Here is a 12,628-nt window from a genome sequence, read left to right on the forward strand (position 1 = left end):
TCATCCTTCCAACCGTGGCACATTCTTCAAACAGACACCTCCTCTGGAGAGAGGGAGTCTGATAAAGAGACAAATGAGCTAGTGATCTCGATACCAGCCTCTTTCCTTGTGGACTCAGTTCTCCTTGTGTGTGTGTGTGTGTCTGGGTGTGTGTGTATGTGTGTGTGTGTGTGGAAGCCAGAGACAGAGAGGTGGTGTGGGGGATGGCAGCAGCAGCAGCAGCAGGTTTTGGGGAGGTTTCACTGACCTTTTCTGGCGATGACAACTGCACGTCCGCGAACGAGACGACGACGCCCGTGAGCTTCACCGACGCCAAGTGTTTACAGATCCCCGTCGAATATTAAGATGAAGATGAGCTCATGGATGTGCCCCTTTAAGAAATCCAGCATCAACCCTTTCTTACTGTCTTAGGCACTGTAATTATATAATGACACCACAATTATTCATAACAGTCGTATAATTGTATACATCATAATAGAAAATATTGTGTCATCTATCCATCTATCTATCTATCTATTGAAATATGCATGATTAATTAACATTGATATCTATATATCTGCCTGTCTCTCTATGTCATAGACAGTAAAAGTCTTGACTTAACATGTCTCCTCTCCTCTCCTCTCCTCTCCTCTCCTCTCCTCTCCTCTCCTCTCCTCTCATATTCAGATATTCCAACAAGGTGATAACAAAATTGCCTGACACTTCCAGATTTATTGCTGTATTTTCTTATTATCGCCAAAGAAATATACAGAGATTCTGTCCCATAAATCATATTGGGAGAGAGCAATGCAGACCCCATTGTGTTCAGCCCGTTGCCACCGTTTTCGGATTAGAAATAAATTGCTGCTTCGTTTTCACAAATGGAAATGAAAAAGCACTACTGGAGCCACAGCGTGACTTTCTCATGGAAGCGTTTATCAATGGATGGATTTCTTGAGTGTTGCTGCTCTGCGAGGATCAATTGCGATTAGCTCTTACTGGTTGTGACAATAGACTCGGATGCCTCGGCATTCCGTAATGGTTGTTTCCTTTTCTCGCTCTTCCTGCTTTTACCCGAGTGCCTCACACACTTGTGTTAGACTAGAATGCACAGATTCTCCGACAGAAAAGTACACTTTAATCTATCACAAAAGAAGAGGATTTATGTTTAAGTGTCATGACAACAGATGACACACGTTTATGATTTATGGGCCAACTTTGCAATAAATATTTTCACGGCCAAACAAGTCCATGCTTTGTGAGGGACTAACTTCTCTCCATCCTTCCACCATAGCCCATATAATAACACTGTAGTCGCAGTAATAAGCCTTAAAGAAATAGTCCTTGCATTTATTTCATATTATGTTGGAGATAATACGTGATTATTTTCCCAGAGACTGATGATAACACAGCTCAAGCAACACATTATACCCAAGGTGTCTTCTCTTTCGTGCAGGAAAACAGATTTAGACTCGATTGGGCTGTGACCTTTCCCAGCACTACTGAGGGCAAAGAGCCGACACAGACCTTTTTTTTTTTTTAAATATTTATGCGGTTTTTGATGCCACACAAGGTCAAAGCAGATGTTCTCCTTCCTCTTCCTAGATAGCTCGACCCTTTGAATCTGAGACGGCGCTTTTCTGTTTAGAAATCTCTTTTTCATGCTCAAAGTCGGAACATCACTGAGAAGGGTATGGGGAAGGATTTTAGGCAGTTTACTTTTAAGTTTGCGGGACAAGCGCTTTGACCCCGAATTTGCGATCTGCCTGCCTCGTTGCTCTGCTTATATTTTACATTACCATTTCTGTAAGGTTAAAAGCCTTTTATACTGGGGGCTCAGTGAGGAACGCATCAGTTTAACATGGATGAAAATTGTCGGACCTTTGTTATTTAAATACGCTGAGGACATACGGGGCAGAGGTGCAGACGAAAAACGTAATAGTGTAGAAATAAAGTCATATAACTACTAGAAAGAGATCATTTTTACACAATGCCTACCGACAGGTATCACAACTGTATGTGTGAATTATGATTCAATAGATTTATGGCTGTGGGGCTTTAGTCTCCATTTACTGTGACTGTTTGTAATATGTTAAAAAGGATACAAAACAAATGTCTTATCAATGATCTTCTACGACCTAAATTTTGTCTTACATCTATTATCACAATGTGGCAGCAGCAGCAGCAGCAAGCATTTAGTTAGCAGACTGAATGTGTTTTTGACAAATTTACAAGGTTTCTTGAATGCATCTTGACACTTGTCCCCTCAGCTCAATAAACCATAGATTTAGCAGAAGTGAAGAAATTTACCAGGGTCTTTGAATGCATCTCAGTAGCTGCTCCCAGATTATGTCAATATATCCCCCGGAACATTACACACTGAATGTTAAAAACACAGGATAAAAGGTGATTTTAGTTGTTAATGATGTTATGATTCTGTTTGTTTGCTGCATCCTGTCAAGCAATACTATCAGACCTGACTGAGGGAGCATTTGTATGTGTACAGAGGTAATCCAGGGGTGGGTGGGGACAAGAAGCATTTATATATTTATTATCAAATTGCAGAACAAGCAGTTCCGCAATTTTAAGTAGTAGGTTACTTTCTGTGGTCACTTACTACACAATTGTGCTGTAGCCTCTGTCTGTCTTGACATAACAAATTAAATCACTTCCTGTGTGCAGCATGAAATGGCAATACGGGATTTAAACACCGCTACACAAAAATATGCCTGGAATTGGTTAAAAGTAATCAGCAAGACAAAAACAGGCATTACGATATTGCTCACAGACTCGGAGACGGACCCATTTTCAAATGGTAAGCCTGTATTTCTGCAGAGGTTTGTAGCAGCAACTATAAAAATGGATTTCGTCCCATCATTTGAAAAGTCACAGTGGCACCGAGACCTCTGGGTCTGATGTGTAGACACAATAAAGTTAGACTTGAATAAACACAATACAAAGCAACGTTACACAGATCATTTCCAGGTTGTCAAAAAAAATAAGGCTTACCTCCACAGCTACATACGCAGTAGTTATTGAACCACGATATTATTACGTGCAGGAGCAGTTGAATGAGTCCCTCAGTAAACATAAACCAGTACATTTCTTCTTCCTTCATTTCCGGAGCGTTAGCTTTAAATGCATTCAGTGAAATAAAGCTATGCCTCGAGGAACGCAAGAGATACTCGGCCTTGACTCAGTAGCATGGCCACATAACCACAAAGAAAGAAAATTGGTTTAATCTTCTAATAAACATGATTATGCATCGCAATTCATTTAATTAATTGAAGGATGCTACAATATTTGATACGACACTCTGCCTAAAGTCTCAAAGACATAGATTGTTAGGTTTAGATGGTGGGCGATGGATGGATGTAGATAGATGGTTTATTTCTTGGTAAAGAATCTCTCATCCAGATCGTCAAAAAGTTCCTCAACAGCAGATATTTCCACTGCATGGATTGGTTTTGGTCGCTGGCTTAAAGTGATGGACCCAACACTCATCCTGTCCCTGAAAGGCTCAAGAAAAACAGTTGCATCTACTTCGAAACCAAGTGCAGTATGACCAGCCTGGTGTGCTTTTGATCAGGGGTCAAACGCTGTGGCACCCACCGAGCGGAATGCCTGGATCGCTCTCTACTCTTTTCATGCTCACAGCATCTCCCATCTTCAAGGCTCTCCCTACCCCTCTTGAATTCAGTTGCCCACTATTGCACAGTTGATAAGGCTGGTGCATCATCCTCTAATGGAGCAACGAATGTCCTTGGAGGCTAACCCCTTTCTCTGCAGATGTTTGGTGACGCGACTGTGCCAAATATTTCCCATGTTCACAAAATGTATATAGTATTAATATTCAACGTCCTCAATTAGCAATCAAACGTGGGTTTATCTGGAAGCAAACAATGCAGTTAGTATCATGAAAGGTAGAATTTAATTTCATTGCTCGTTAGTCAGCCTATGAACTTTTCAGCACACCCTGCTAAACGAGTACTGTTGGAGAGGAAAGGGAAAAAGAAGTGACACTAAGGTCCCATCTTTCCTGTTCGACATGCATGATACTCGTTAGCCTAAGTAGCTTGAAGCTTCAGTATTGGCATTTCTACAACAAATGTATCTCTCCTACAATAGAACAGATTGTGGTCTATGTAGTGCACAAACTGAGAACCTCTGCTACTTGTAAACGGTCTGTGTTTATGTGGCGCTTATCTAGTCTCGATGATCACTCAAAGCTCAAACAACAGTTTTGCCATTCACCTATTCACAACCATTCACTCACACATTCAGACAGCGCAGCTCACACATCTTTCACACACAGCCATCATGAGCAATGTAGGGTTAAGTGTCTTGCCCAAGGACACATTGGCATGCAGATGAGCGGAGACGGCAATCGATCCTACAGCCTTCCAGTTGAAAGACGACTCGCCCTACCGCTGAGCCACCATTGCCCCCAACTCCTGGAAGTTTTGACAAACGAAACCTAGAGGTACGTAGTGCTGAGTTTGAGCTTTGGATGATACGAGCCAACACTCCAGGCAAATGTAAGGCAGTGTGTCTGCCTAACTTAACTGTCTAGGAAAAGCTGTTCCAGGCATAGTTCCATAGTGCGCACCTACTCATTGTGGCCCTGGTCTTACTAATAATAGAGAGCAGGGGAGGACTGACTTTGTCTCTGCTGCATTTATAAACGTCAGCCTACAATTCCTACATATTCATTTGTTCATGTTCAAGGCTGGAACTAATTCTAATCATTTATATAATGGCCGCACCCCCACCTGTTGGCACCTGACCTGAGTGACTGGACATCTGTAAATCTGTAAAAGACTAAGCTCCCACTCAAAACTGGAAACACCGCAACCATAACACAACCATCCATCAAATATAGTGTGCGGCAAGTAATATCACCTGTCAATCTTCCCCATACTAGACTCTGGCCTCAGGACGGATGACTGTCCATCCCTCATATGGGTGCAGCGCTAAAACCCAGCAGTACACAGACCATGACCTTAACAATATCATGAATCCAGTACAAACTGTAAAAAACAAACACAAAACCGTACTTATTCTACCTTCTCTTGTCAAGGGGATTAAGTTGTCACAAGGTCTCAGATTCTGGCATTTTAGGTTTATGCTTTGTATTTATATAGCACTTTTCTAGTCTTGATCAAAGCTGCTTTACGTTACAGTTTTGCCATTCATACATTCACTCACACTTTCATACAGCACATCAATGTGCAGCAAATTTTCTATCACTCGTCTTTCATACCCAATGGTTAATACACGTTGACATGGAGACGAGCGGAGCTGGGAATCAAACCATCAACCTTTGAGTTGAAAAACGACTAACTCTACCACTGAGCTACCATCACCTCGTTTAGTGGCTACTGTAAGGCACGTGCAGTATTCCTTTCCTTCACATATCTGTGAATGGAGCAATTCTGCTTTCTTGACAATGTGAAGTGGCCTCGTATAACATTTGAGGATATTTTGAATTATGTTGCACTGTTGCTTGCGTCCACATTTCCGGCTCGTTTGTGGCTAATAATCAAAACATGGCCCCGTAATCTTTCGCTTAAACCAGTTGTTGTTATAGCAACTCCCAACCTCACACATGATACCTGTATTTCTAGAGGGGATATTGTCTGTCAAAGTTGTTGCTGCGTAAAGCTACACAACTATCAACACATTGTCATCTGAATGCGTCATCACATCAACGTGACAGATTTCAATTGACTTCAAAGCCACTGACGGTGCATTTTTAAACACTCAGAGTAGAACAGGGGTGAAATAAAAGTCAGATATTGAGGTTGAGATTAGGGGCCAGGATAGGACTGAGTCTAAAGTTAGGGTTAGGATAAATATGCGGGGTTAGTGGATATCTACTGTTGGCTCACACTCTGATCTGAGCGTCTAATTGTGCTGCCCAGTGCATCTCTTTAAGATGCGGAAGGACACCTTGTGTGTATAAAGCCTGTCTCACACTAGAGGATTTTCAAATCTTACTTGATTTTAAAAAACGTGGGTGACCACACACACACACAACAAACTTTGTAACAGATTTTAATCAAGACAATTAAAAACGATTAAGACAATCCAGTCAAGATGCAGGACTTGAACGTTTAAGCGTTTAATCAATTTCAGGGAGGAGATTCTAGGGATTTGGGATCTCACAGAAACATGCGTGATTTAAATAGAATAGTAACAGACATGGAGGCAGACTGTTGGCATCATCACTTGTGTGTGCCATGTTTTGTGCTGAGAAATGGTAAAAAACTGTGGATGGAAAAAAAGTCATGGCGGAGAAGACATAATCAACTTGGCTTGTAGAGTTACAAGTTACAGTTCTAAACAAAAGTATGCAACATCTGTTTCCCGGTCAACTCGCTCTCGTTGGTTATAACGCCCTAATCGCTGTTCAGTTGTAAATATCAAATATGTTTAATAACAATGATTTGAATCAGATAATCTCTTGTCTTTCTCACACAAATAATGGCAGATTTACATATTTCTGCCATAAGTACAAAGATAATTATGGGTAGTATATTCCCCTGTTGCCAATTAACCCTCCTGGACTTTTAAGACAGCAAACTCATAACAGTTGCAGTGGGTCTTAGGGGAAAAATAAGCTGTTTCATGTAGTTATATGTTACGGATGTAGAAAAGGTCAATGAAGAACACGTATCATATGGTGAAGGTCGGGTTCCAGGTGCTAAACGATGTATATACAATTCCTAACTGGTGGTAAGTTCATAAAGAAATCACTTTTGAGAATTTTACTTTCTTGCTCAAGCTCTCACTTACATGTATGCCAAATTCAACTGTAATGACCTTTTTGAATAAAAAATGTGCATCAGATATTTTGAAACAGATCAAAACATGGTCTAGCAGAGGGCATTCCTATATGTATTGGTAATCTAAGCCAATAAATAAAAATGAGGGAGGACTATGTGAGCAAGGCCATTCTAATTTGATAATCACGACTCCAAGGCTTTTGAAAAGTAGTAATTTTGGTTTATCCCTATTTGGCAAAACAAAATTGAAAGTTTTTGTAAAAGACACTGACTCACTTTCCTATAAAAACGAATCAGATGACTCATCTGCCAGGTTTCGAGCAAAGGTAGAAAAGTGCTACCATTGCAAAAGAGGCACCACAATGGAACAACATCTACTGTTTGAACTTGACTTTTAAAGAAAAGCCAGAGCAATAGTTCCAGCTTATTTAACAGTGACATTACCCGCATATAGGGAAACAGCTTGCATTATCTGTTCAAATGTAATAAAATCTGAATCCTAATGTCCTCCATCAATTAGTTATTTATATCTAATTTATTTCAAACTGCACAGAAACCAAAGATCAAAAATCGTCAGTTCTCTGTTTTAAGGAGGCTGGGAGGAGGAGTGCGTGATAATATATTACACCATACTTTTGTACAGATTAAATATACAAGCTATGCCGCACTCCAGCTGTTTCAAGTGTTTATGGTAATCAGCTGCTGCAGGTAGCATCATATTTATACATATTTACATTAATCAAAAGGTTTTGCCAACCACTGATTAGAGGCTGATATTTGTGATTCACGGTTGGACGCGATGGAGACCAGGAGGGACAAAAAAATATCATGTTACCGCACATTAATAACATTGTTTGTTGTATTGTTTTGCAATTGTCATAAAGTAAGAAAGAATGATTGTGGCAAATGTAATACATTATTCAATATCGCCATTGTAATACAGTGAAGTGTATCTAAAATGAAAGAAAACTGCATTAGTCTCCTTTAAACTATACAAAAAAAAAGGATCATATTTTTTTCCTCAGCTAAAAGATAATATTAGCACAATACATTGTAGTGCCTATAAAATCATCATAGACTCCCTGTATTTCCTGTAGATTATACTATAACATCTATTTGGGGCCACCCATAGCCAAGCAGAAAGGGAACTTGGCTTGTGACCACAGGGTTGCCAGGTCAAGTGCAGGGGTTTCAAGTGTATTGTTAATTCAATAAATCATCAATGTAGAGCCTGTAAAATTAGGGGTGTCCAATTATCGCGTTAATTGCGATTAATTAATTACAGTCATATTTAGCGCGTTCTGTTTTTCAATCGCGTTAATCTCATTTTTAATCTCTAACTTTACTGTTTCTGTATGCGAGTTGCTTTTTTTTTTATAAAAACCCATTCTTATGTGTTGGGCTTCTTGTGCTTGAGTCGTTTACGTTTCAAAAACGCCCCCGACAGCACGATTAATAAAGATAAAGTGATATGCCTTCTGTGTAAGAAGGAGTTTGCTTAGCACCGAAGCAGCTCAAGTTTAGCCTAGCACGTCAATGCAAAGCCACAGCTAACGATAGCAGCGAAGACGTTAGCAATTTAGCGAGCCGTAGCAAAGCTCTTCGCCAAACCAAACAGGAAAACACCCCACGTATGAGCGAGTCTGCGACCGACAGGCTACTTTATATGGACCTGATGTTTTCTTAATTAATTAATTAGTTATGTACATTTTTTGAATTGTTTGGAGTTTGACAAAAGAACACAGCGGAATGTAAATGGCTGCATCTGTTCAAGTTTGTTAAAACAATAAATGACTTTATAAAGCCACTTGTTTTGCTATATATCAATCTTTTGATCTGCCACAATACTGTGTAAATGAATTCAAATGAAAATACCTCAAGTTGAGGGCTTTTCTAAGACATTTTCAGGCGCGATTAAAAAAGAAATTAATTAGATCATAATTAATTCATCATGATAGATGTAGATGGTGCAGTTTGTATATGACAGACTCACTTTAGATTAAAACGAGGTTGTAACTGATTTCCTTCCTTACTTTGATGGGCAAAAATACACCACTTGTGTCACAAAAACAGTAGCAATAATGTGCGGCCACGTTATATATATATATTTTTTTTTTCCCCCACAGATGTCACCTCACAGGCTCTGTAGGATGCAATCAGGTACAAAGGCAAACTGAAAAACTGAGAGGAACTCCCATCTCAAATATGTACACAGCACAGAGAGGACACGTTTTTTTTTAATGCAATTTTATAAAAGAATTAAAAGGATTTAATGAGTCATGCAGTGTGTACTACACTACATCATATACTGTTTTAATCTGAAGGTCAAGTATGTCTCTGACGGAGCAGCCCTGCAGATGAAATCTCATTATTTCTGATTAATGCTGCCTTGTTAAACATGCAAACTTGTGTACAAAGGGAAGCACTGCTCTGCTTGGATGCTGAAATGGCTTTACAAGAGGGCAATGCTCAAATCAAGGAAACAATTTCTAGAGTAGCTGTTTCTCGGTTTATCGCAAATTGACGGCATGGATCGGTATGAGCGCATTCCTTTCTCGGTCTGCCGTCATTTAGACGAGGGCTGACACGTGACGAGTCGAGAGGAAAACGCGTAGGAGGGGAATTTAACACGGAGCGCTTCCTTGTGTACGAGACATGACAGGCATTTGTTGGTCTCGTTTTCTGGATTTATGTGTTATTGAAACAAAAGTGGCCTCCTGCTGATTTCCATTCATTTGACTTTGCCAGTTTGACCCGTGTGATTTAAAACAATGGAATACTAAGGAAGGAATCACTGCAGATTGCAATTTACGTCCCCAGTTCCAAGGCACTTATAATAAATTCTCTTTCTTCCATCTGTCTCTGTCTGACTCACTCTCTCTCTCCATTTCTCTCCCTCTGGCTCTGAAGTTTCTGACAATTTCAACCACATCTCGGCTCATCTCGGTGCGGCAATCATCACCAGAAGGAGACCAGACAAACACAGTCACAGCATCTGTCTTCATTTACACAATGAGTGTGTGTGTGTGGGGGGGGGGGGGGGGGGATAAAATGTTTTGGCCATTAACATCGGATTACCAGATTGCGGCGCAGATTACGCTATTACTTTGCGTCGAGAAAATGCGTTTAGCCACCTGAGTGTTTTCAAAAGAGCATTCCATTAAAATACCTGGGGATTGCAAATCACTGACACACCAGCATGACTGTCGTTTACAGTGACGATCTGCTCCAGTAAAGTCATCAATCAATGACAAAAGCCAGATACAAGAGAATGGATTACTGAGTATTTCAAGGAAAGTTTGTAATTACTGTTTGAGACCCGTTTGTAATCTGGCGCTGTGATTCAACCACAAACTCCATTTGTTTACTCAGTGAAATCTGATTGCCTAGAGTCATTATTTAATCAAATCACTGTATAATTTAAAATATAATAATAATAAAAGAATCTGCCTACTCAAAAGACGACTTGGCCACAGTACTGAGAATCTGCTTCCTCATTACTGGACGAGTTGAAATGCAGCTGAGTCAAGTTATGCTGTACATAATATTGTGTGTGTGTGTGTGTGTGTGTGTGTGTGTGATTGATTCTGAATGCCAGATATGGCAGAAGCAAAGCTTATAAGGAATGGACGTCCTCTGTTCACACATCACACGCAGAGTCATGCATGGAGCTTTAAACAGAGAGGACAATTTATGTAAGTTTCAAACGCGGGGAGCTGAGACGCCAGCTCTGCTGTCAACTCCCCTCCGTGTACTGAAGAACAGAAATGATGGCTCATCAGATGTTGCAAATAGCCGCATTGTTGTATGCTTAAAGGGCTAGCACATGTTTTTTCAAGTGTGGTTTGATGAGGTATTATCAACAAATGACGCCATTTCCATGAACCAGCCTGAGAACCAGGGGCCTCATGTGTACGGGTGTTCATTAGAGATTTCCCCTGACTCGAAACTTGGCACAGTCATATGTCTTTCTCTGCATAGGGGCAAATAAGCTGTTTTCTGTAGTTACATGTTACTAATGTACAAGAAGTCAATGAAGATTACGTCTCATATGGAGAAGGTGGGGTTCCAGGTGCTGAGGATGGATGTATTTGATGTATTGCTAAGAAATCCTCATTTTTGAAAAATGCACTTTATTACCGTCTACTTTCTTCTCCTGTGGTGTGCGGCCTCTTATGTAAAGGAACCTGCAGCCCGTTCTCATTCCGAGAGCTGTCACTATCCCTCAGAAGGTATCCTTCTGTGTCTGAAAGAGATGCACCGGGCAGCACATTCAGATGCCCTGATCAGAGTGTGAGCCAACAGTGAATATCCTCTAAGCTGGGATACTTATCCTGACCGTAGTCCTTTTCTTGGCCATAGACCATCCTGACCCCTAACCTAAATCTCTGACTTTTACTTGATCCCTTCTCTGCTCTGAGCATCAAACTGTTCCGTGTTTTCCGAGATGCACATTACCATGTGACCTATGAGATATACAGTGCCCTCCTATAGTATTGGAACAGTGAGGCCAGTTCCTTTATTTTTGCCATAGACTGAAAACCTTTGGGTTTGACTTTAAAATGATGAACATTTCAGCTTTTACTTCCAGGTATTTAGCTTCAAAAATTCTGGGAGAAAAATTTTATGGACTGGTGAGACAAAGATGAACTTTTACCAAAGTGATGGAAAGGCCTAAGTTTGGAAAAAGAAATGATCTGCTTATGATCCCAAACATACAAGCTCGTCTGTGAAACACGGTGGAGGTAATGCCATGGGCTTGGGCTTGCATGGCTTCTTCTGGGATGGGCTCATTAATCTTCATTGACGATGTAACACATGAGCAGCATGCAAAATGAACTCCGAAGTCTACAGAAACATTTTGTCTGCCCATTTAAAGAAGAATGCAACCCAACTGAGCCCCCAAAACAATCAACAACTGTAAGAAGCTGCCGGTGAAAGCCTGGAAGAGCATCACAGCAGAAGAACACAAACGTTCGGTGACGTCAGTGGGTCACAGGCTTGATGCGGTTATTGAAATCAAAGCATTTGCAACTAAATGTGAAGTCTTATTCACTTTAATGCTTTTTAAGTCTATCTGTTCCAATACTTTTGTTCATCTGTGGTCTCCTTACTAAGGTTTGGGGGACTGCTAGCTTGGTTGGTAACACTGCATACATCATTACTTGGATGTGGGGAGTGCGTCGAGAAATGATCCAGGTCTGCGTTGGATACGGAGAAGCGCACAACGCTCGCCATCCACTCAAAACGTAGCGTTAGCCTACTATTCTCTGGCCGGCTCACAACATGCTTGTTGTTTTGTTTCTGGTCTAGCGAGATCCAGTGTGGTGTTGTAGCTTTTCTAACGCTACTATTTGTTGCGACAGCATGTGAAAAAAACTACAAAGTTATGCTAGGCCAAAAATAACGTTAATCTTACGGAAAAAAAAATTGACGCCGTTAAAATGGGTTTGCGTTAATGCCGTTAATAATGCGTGTCACTGACAGCACTAATTATCATACATGTAAACATAAGTCATGTATGTTTACATGTCAGTATAATCTGTGTACATGTTTTTTATTCATGTGGCCCCTGGACACCTTAACATGGCTGCAAGAAGACAGAAGGGAATAATACATTTTTGTCATTTAGCATTAGCGATAGCCGGCTACAGGCTAAGCTACACGCTACGCTCGTGTTTCATTTGCATGTGTGTTTATCATCTCGGTAACCACAACGTTATCACCTGTCACAGTGTCTTCTGACTCCGGGTCAGAGTCCGGATCAAATGCGTAAGGGGCAGCCCAGGTCCCAGGCTGGTTCACAAAAACGATGACACACTTGACGGCATATTCAGCGTTGATAAAGTGTCAAAACCTCA

General features: G+C 40.7%; 1 long non-coding RNA gene across 3 annotated transcripts in view; it reads right to left on the reverse strand.

Moving 5' to 3' along the window:
- Positions 1-238: 238 nt before the first annotated feature.
- LOC131459895 (uncharacterized) overlaps positions 239-12,628 on the reverse strand; it is a 122,406-nt gene continuing 110,016 nt past the window's right edge. For all 3 annotated transcript variants that reach the window (XR_009240298.1, XR_009240296.1, XR_009240297.1), the window contains one exon: positions 239-414. This is a non-coding gene — a long non-coding RNA (uncharacterized LOC131459895). The remainder of the gene's footprint in view (positions 415-12,628) is intronic.

Source organism: Solea solea, chromosome 5 (genome assembly GCF_958295425.1).
Source record: "Solea solea chromosome 5, fSolSol10.1, whole genome shotgun sequence".
In the NCBI taxonomy this organism is placed as follows: domain Eukaryota; kingdom Metazoa; phylum Chordata; class Actinopteri; order Pleuronectiformes; family Soleidae; genus Solea; species Solea solea.